Below are 6462 nucleotides of genomic sequence, written 5' to 3'. Positions count from 1 at the left end.
AAATGAGGGAAGTGATCTACATTTGTGCTGTCCCATATGGTAAGTCACCAGACACATGTGACATGGGAGTGCCTGAGAAATGGCTAGTACAAGAGAGGAACTGCATTTTAAATTTGTTGACCTTCGATTAATTTAAATGTACGTAGCTACTTGAGGTAGTGGCTCCATATTGGACAGCGCAGCTCTAGATCCGTTAAGATCCAGTTCATTCATTCATTCAACAATTATTTATTGAGTCCCTGCTGTGGCGAGGCACTGAAGAAATTATTAAGAACAAGCTATTGAGAAACATCTTCATGGAGCATTTATAATAGGAAAGGATTAGAGAGGGAGGAGAGAGAAAAACAATAGATAAAATAATGGGAAGCTATCACAAGAGCTATGCAATAAATCAGCGAGGAGCTAGACAGAGAATAAAAAGCTTGAGGGAGACCTGTAGATGGAGTGGTCAGATGAAGTGTCTGAGGGATGAACTGAGACCCAAGGGATGAGAAAAAGCCCACTAGGGAGAGAGGGGTGGGGAGGGGCACTCCAGGGAGAGGGCCCAGCACATGTCAAGGTCCAGAGGCAGGAAAGAGCTTGGTGAGACTAAAGAAAATCCATGGATTGTACGCTTTGGATGATTACATGTATGTGAATATATAATATAGCTCAATAAAATTGCATGAAAAAATCATAATCCTTGGATCAAGACACCCATGACCACCTTTATGTTTATTTATTTAATATTCGGCTATTCTTCATTTGTTCATTCATTTCCTTTTTATAATATGATGAAAGCCTGTAAGCCTACCACCACATTTTAGAGCATTAAGATAACTTTCAGCGAGGGGATATGCAGAGAGGATTGGAGCGTGACGAGCGGGGGAGTGAGGTAGGAACTGAGGTGGGAGAGAGGGGCAGAGGCCTGATTCAGAGACCATGGGGGTAGGCTCTGGATTTTGTTGGAAGAGTGATAGAAGTCATTGAGGGGTTCTAGGAGGTTGACACACATCTTTAGAGGGTGATATGACCCCTCAGTGGTAGACTGGAGGAGACCCTAAGGGAAGCCGGGAGGTGGTCATCTAAGGGAAGTCTGAGGGGAGCACAAGGGTTGCCTCTTCCTGGAAGCTTTCTCTGATTTCCCTAGGCTGGAGATGCACCTCTCTGTACTCCTGACATCCCCCCAGGCACGACTCTGCCATGGCATTTTCATCCCTTGATGGCATCACCTGTTAGGGTGGGGCTGCATCAGGTGTGGGCATTCTTGGTTATGGCAATATCTGATTCTGAGTCCTTGCCTTTCACAGCACAGGACCTGGTACAGAAGGTACTCAGGCAGGACAGCCCCTCCCCAGCTCGGCCTGGGTGTCCTCCATCTCCTGGGAAGAGGTGGCCTGGGGAGCTGGCAGTGGTGGGGGGAGAGGTGGGAGAGACACCCCTGCCACCTCACATGCTGCCCTTTACAGTTTACAGAGCACCTTTCCCATACTTGTCCTCAGTTGACACTCCCAACAGTCCTGAGAGGTCGGCGGGGCAGTAATTCTCATTTTCCCGTTTTACAAATGAAAGATGTTAGGTGCCTTGGCTAATTGTTTAGGAGGTTAATTATATACAGGCTTCTGGGTCAGACAGCCCGGGCTCTAATGCTGTATGTTAATTTCTTAGCTGTGTAGCTCTAGGCGAAGAACTTAACCTCTCTGAGCATTAGTGTCCTCATCTGTAAAATGGGAAAATAACTTCATCTATACTCCAGTTTGGTTGTGGGGCTTGTAAAGTGCTCAGGGGCGTCGCTAGCCCCAGCCATGAGGAGCATCTAGTACTGTTTGTTGGCAGTTATTTGAGAATCTGATGGCAGCACAGATCTCCTCCTCCATAAAATGCACATATGGTTTCAGAAGGTTCACAGAATGCCTGGCGTCCAGCCACGGATGCCTTGGGAACCATGGACCCTGGGTTAAGAAAATGTAATAAAAGGACCCTATTTATCATGAAAAAGCCAGAATGGGCTTAGCCCAAATACCCCTAAAGAGTGGGAGAAAGATCAAAGATGATGGTGGAGATATACAGAGAAGGTAAGATTTAACAAGTGAGTATGATTGTTGAATCATTATATTAAAATTTCTTTTAGTTTCCAGTATCTTAGAGCAGCTAGAAGTAAAAACCTAAAACTGAAATTGTAACCCAAACCAAACACTGAAATCTGTTCTACAGTTATTTGTTGCAATGTGCTTTGAAATTTATTGCTTTTTTGTATAAATGTTATTTTTCACAAAAAGAGTTGATTGTGTTGATAAATGCACAGTTATATGATGGTATTGTGAATCATTGATTGTATACTTTGGATGGTTACACGGTATGTGAATATATATCAATAAAAAAGGACCCTATTTATAATAGCAGCAAAAGAAGTTTCTAAGGAGTAAAAAATGTACAAGACCACCATGGAGAGACCTATAACCCTTATCTGAGGGACATTAAATAAAACAGTGAGAAAGGCTTAACATTGATAAAGACATTCTCCCTAAATTAATTTATAGATTTAATGCAACTCTGATCTAAATATTCCAGCAGTAATTTTCTATGAAATGTATTATACTGATTCTGACAAGCTTATTACCATATTTGAATAAAGATAAAAAATACAGCTCAGACACTTCTAAAGAAGAATAAAGCTGGTAGACTTGCATTATCAACTATTAGGATTTATTGTAGAGCCTTAAGTGTCAAAACAGTGTAGGGTTGGCACAGGAATGGACAAACTAACCAGTGGAATAGAATTGAGAGCCCACCACAGTGCTCTGCATTTAATTTACCTGGCATGCAGAATAAATAGCAGAATGGTTCAATCTATGGTAGATTCTGGAGCTGGTCTGCTGGCTTTGAATCATGGCTTACTAGCTGCGTGACCTTGGGCAAGTTACTCAGTGTCTCTCAAGTGTCCTCAATTATAAAATGTAGATAATTGTTTCCTTCTTGTAGTTTATTACAAGCATATAATGAACTCTGTGTAAGCAAGCTATTTATGGTAGCTCGGTGAGGAAAGAGGGACTATTTGATAAATGAAACTGGAAATCTTGGTTATAGATATGGAAAAATGAAAATGGAATTCCACCCAACCTTTTACCAAAGAGTCAGCTTCAAATGGGTTAAGTACTTTAATGTCAAAAGCAACACTTTGAAATGTTTAGTGGAAAGAATACGTGAAGATCTTTCTGACTTTGTAGTAGTTCTCAAAAGAAGACCTCAAAAGCGTTAACCATTAAAGATGGATAAATTTGACTACATTAAAATCCAGAACTTCTTTTTCTCAAAAGGAATCTCAAAGAAAGTAAAACCACTACAGACACAAGAAGATATTTGCAATGCGTATAATTGATAAAAGATAAGTATTAAAGATATATAAAATCGGTGAGATAGGATAACTAGCCTAACCAAAATATGGGGAAAATGACCAGGCATTTCTGGGCAATGTATGTATGGCCAACAAGCATATGAAGAGCTGCTCAATTCACTAGTAATCAGGGAAACGCAAAGCAAGACAAGGATGATATATAATTTTGCATTTGGTTGGCCAAAATTTAGAAGTCTGACATTTGGAGAGGTTGTGCATCAATGGGATTACTTATACGTAGCTGGTTGGAGTAAATGCTGATACAATCACTTTGAGAATCAATTTATTGTTATCTGTAACATTGGACATTTTTGTACCTTACACTCCAGCAATTTCACTCTTAGATATATAAGCAAGGGAAACACCAGGAGTCATGTATAAGAATATCCATAGTTAACAATTTGCAATGGCAAAACCACTAAAAGCAAAAACAACCCTCTCCAAATGTGTTAGAACTATTTTTACAAAGCAAGGGATTGAGATCCATCTTTAATGGTTAACACTTTTGAGCTCCTTTTTTGAGAACTACTATAAAGTCAGAAAGAGCTTCACTTATACTTTCCACTAAACATTTCAAATTGTTCTTTAAAGTACTTATCCTGTTTGAAGTTGACTCTTTGGTAAAAGGTTGGGTAGAATTCCATTTTCATTTTTTCCATATCTATAACCAAGATTTCCACTTTCATTCATTAAATAGTCCCTCTTTCCTCACCGAGCTACCATAAATAACTTGCGTACATAGAGTTCATTATATGCTTGTAATAAACTATAAGAAGGAAACAATTATCTACATTTTATAGTTGAGGACACTGAGAGACACTGAGTGTCAACCCCAACCTTCTCCCCTCCATCCCAAATGTGTTAGAACTATTTTTACAAAGCAAGGGATTGATACGTTCAAAATTCAGGATTGCAATTTCCTGGAGACAAGATGGAGAAGGGCCATGGGATGGGAAGGAGGATATAGATAGATGAAAGTTATCTTAATGCTCTAAAATTTGGTGGTGGGCCTACAGGTTTTCATCATACTGTAAAAAACAAATGAATGAACAAATGAAGAATAGATGAATATTCAATAAATATAAAGGTAGCCATGGGTATCTTGAGCCAAGTATTATGATTTTTATATGCAATTTTATTGAGATATATTATATATTCACATACCATATAATCATCCAAAGTGTACAATCAGTGGTCACAGTATCATCATACAGTTGTGCATTCGTCATCACAATCGATTTTTTTTTTTTTTTTTTTGCATGGGCAGGCACCGGGAATTAAACACGGGTCTCTGGCATGGCAGGCAAGAAGTCTGCCTGCTGAGAACCGTGGCCCACCCACAGTAGATTTTTGAACATTTTCAGTTCTCCTAAAAAAAAATAAAAATAAGAATAAAAATAAAAGTAAAAAAGAACACCCATAGTCCTCCTATTCTTTATTTATTTTTTGTCTTTTTTTCTGTTCTTTCTCATCTGTCCATACATTGGATAAAAGGAGTATCAGTCATAAGATTTTCACAATGACACGGTCACACCTTAAAACCTCTACAGTTCTTCAGTCATCTTCTAGAATCAAGGCTATTGGATTACAGTTCAACAGTTTCAGGTACTTCTCTCTAGCTACTTGAAAATACGAAAACGGAAAGGGGATATCTATATACCCTTTCATAAGAATAACCTCCATAATGTCCTCTCGACTCTATCTGAAATTTCTCAGCCACTGAAACTTTATTTTGTTTCATTTATCTTCCCCCTTTTGGTCAAGAAGTCTTTCTCAATCCCATGATACCAGGGCCAGACTCGCCCCCTGGAGTCATGTCCACGTTGCCAGGGAGATTTACATCCCTGGGAGTCATGTCCCACGTAGGGTAGAGGGCAGTGAATTTACCTGTGGAACTGGCTTAGAGAGAGAGGCCACATCTGAGCAACAATGACTTTTAGGCATAATCATAAGTAGGCTTAGCTTCTCTCCTGCAGAAATAAGTTTCATAAGGGCAAGCTCCAAGATCAAGGGTCTGTCCCATCAAATTGGCTGTCCTCAATGCTTGTGAGAATATCAGGTCTTCCCCAGATGGGAAAGTTTATTATTTCCATCTTTTCCCCCAGTCCCTCAAGGGGACTTTGCAAATACTTTCTAATCTTCTGCCCAGATTACTCTGGGATGTACTGGGGCATCCCATCAATCTGTACAAACCAACAAGCTCTCACTCCCTGTTCAAGGTTCCATGTAATTATGGTGTTTGAATAAGCTGACCATACAACTTAGATTAGATAGCGTACTACAGAATATAGAAATTTTGCACCAAATAAACATCTCTTCCTTTTGTCTCACACAGAAGTTGAAGTTTTAAAATGCAGTCAGGATCATCCTTTACCCTTTAGTCTGATTTACCTTAGTCCTATTCAGATCAGCTTCATTCATATCTAGTTGAAGTTTTTTCAGTGTTTTATTTTATTTTTAATGTTGCTGTATGGGGTAATGTTGACCTTTTTTTTTGCATGGACAAAAGGCTCTGGGAATCACACCCGGGGCTCTGGCATGGCAGGCGAGAATTCTACCACTGAGTCACCATTGCACAGCCCTGTTAATGCTGACTTTTGTAGCTACAGAACTCTAGTTCTGAGTCTCAGGTCTCCAAATACCCAAAGTTCCAGGGAACAACCAGGTTGTACACAGAGAGCTCAGCAGCTCAGAATTTAGAAATAACACAACTCTGAATAGATGTGACTGCTGTAAAAGTCTAGGAACCTTTATATTAGGCCTTCGCCTGATAACCTACGCTCTTGAATTCAATTATCAGAGTTTGCACATTATAATTAGTCGATATTAGTGAGGCGTAATAATATTGGTCTTTTTGTTTCTGGCTTATTTCATTCAACATACTGTCCTCAAGGTTCATTCACCTAGAAGGATTATGATTAATCCAGTTCTGTGCATCTCAGAGTCATATAAAAAAACAACAACCAAATAAATGGAAGACAAATAGTTTCCTAGACTAGAATGCAGACAAGTCTACCATGGTGAAATTTAACTGGCTAAAAGTAAAGTCATATGGTTTATACCCAGATATCAATTGCACAAATAAAATG

Source organism: Tamandua tetradactyla, chromosome 2 (genome assembly GCF_023851605.1).
Source record: "Tamandua tetradactyla isolate mTamTet1 chromosome 2, mTamTet1.pri, whole genome shotgun sequence".
In the NCBI taxonomy this organism is placed as follows: domain Eukaryota; kingdom Metazoa; phylum Chordata; class Mammalia; order Pilosa; family Myrmecophagidae; genus Tamandua; species Tamandua tetradactyla.
This window is presented reverse-complemented; position numbering follows the sequence as displayed.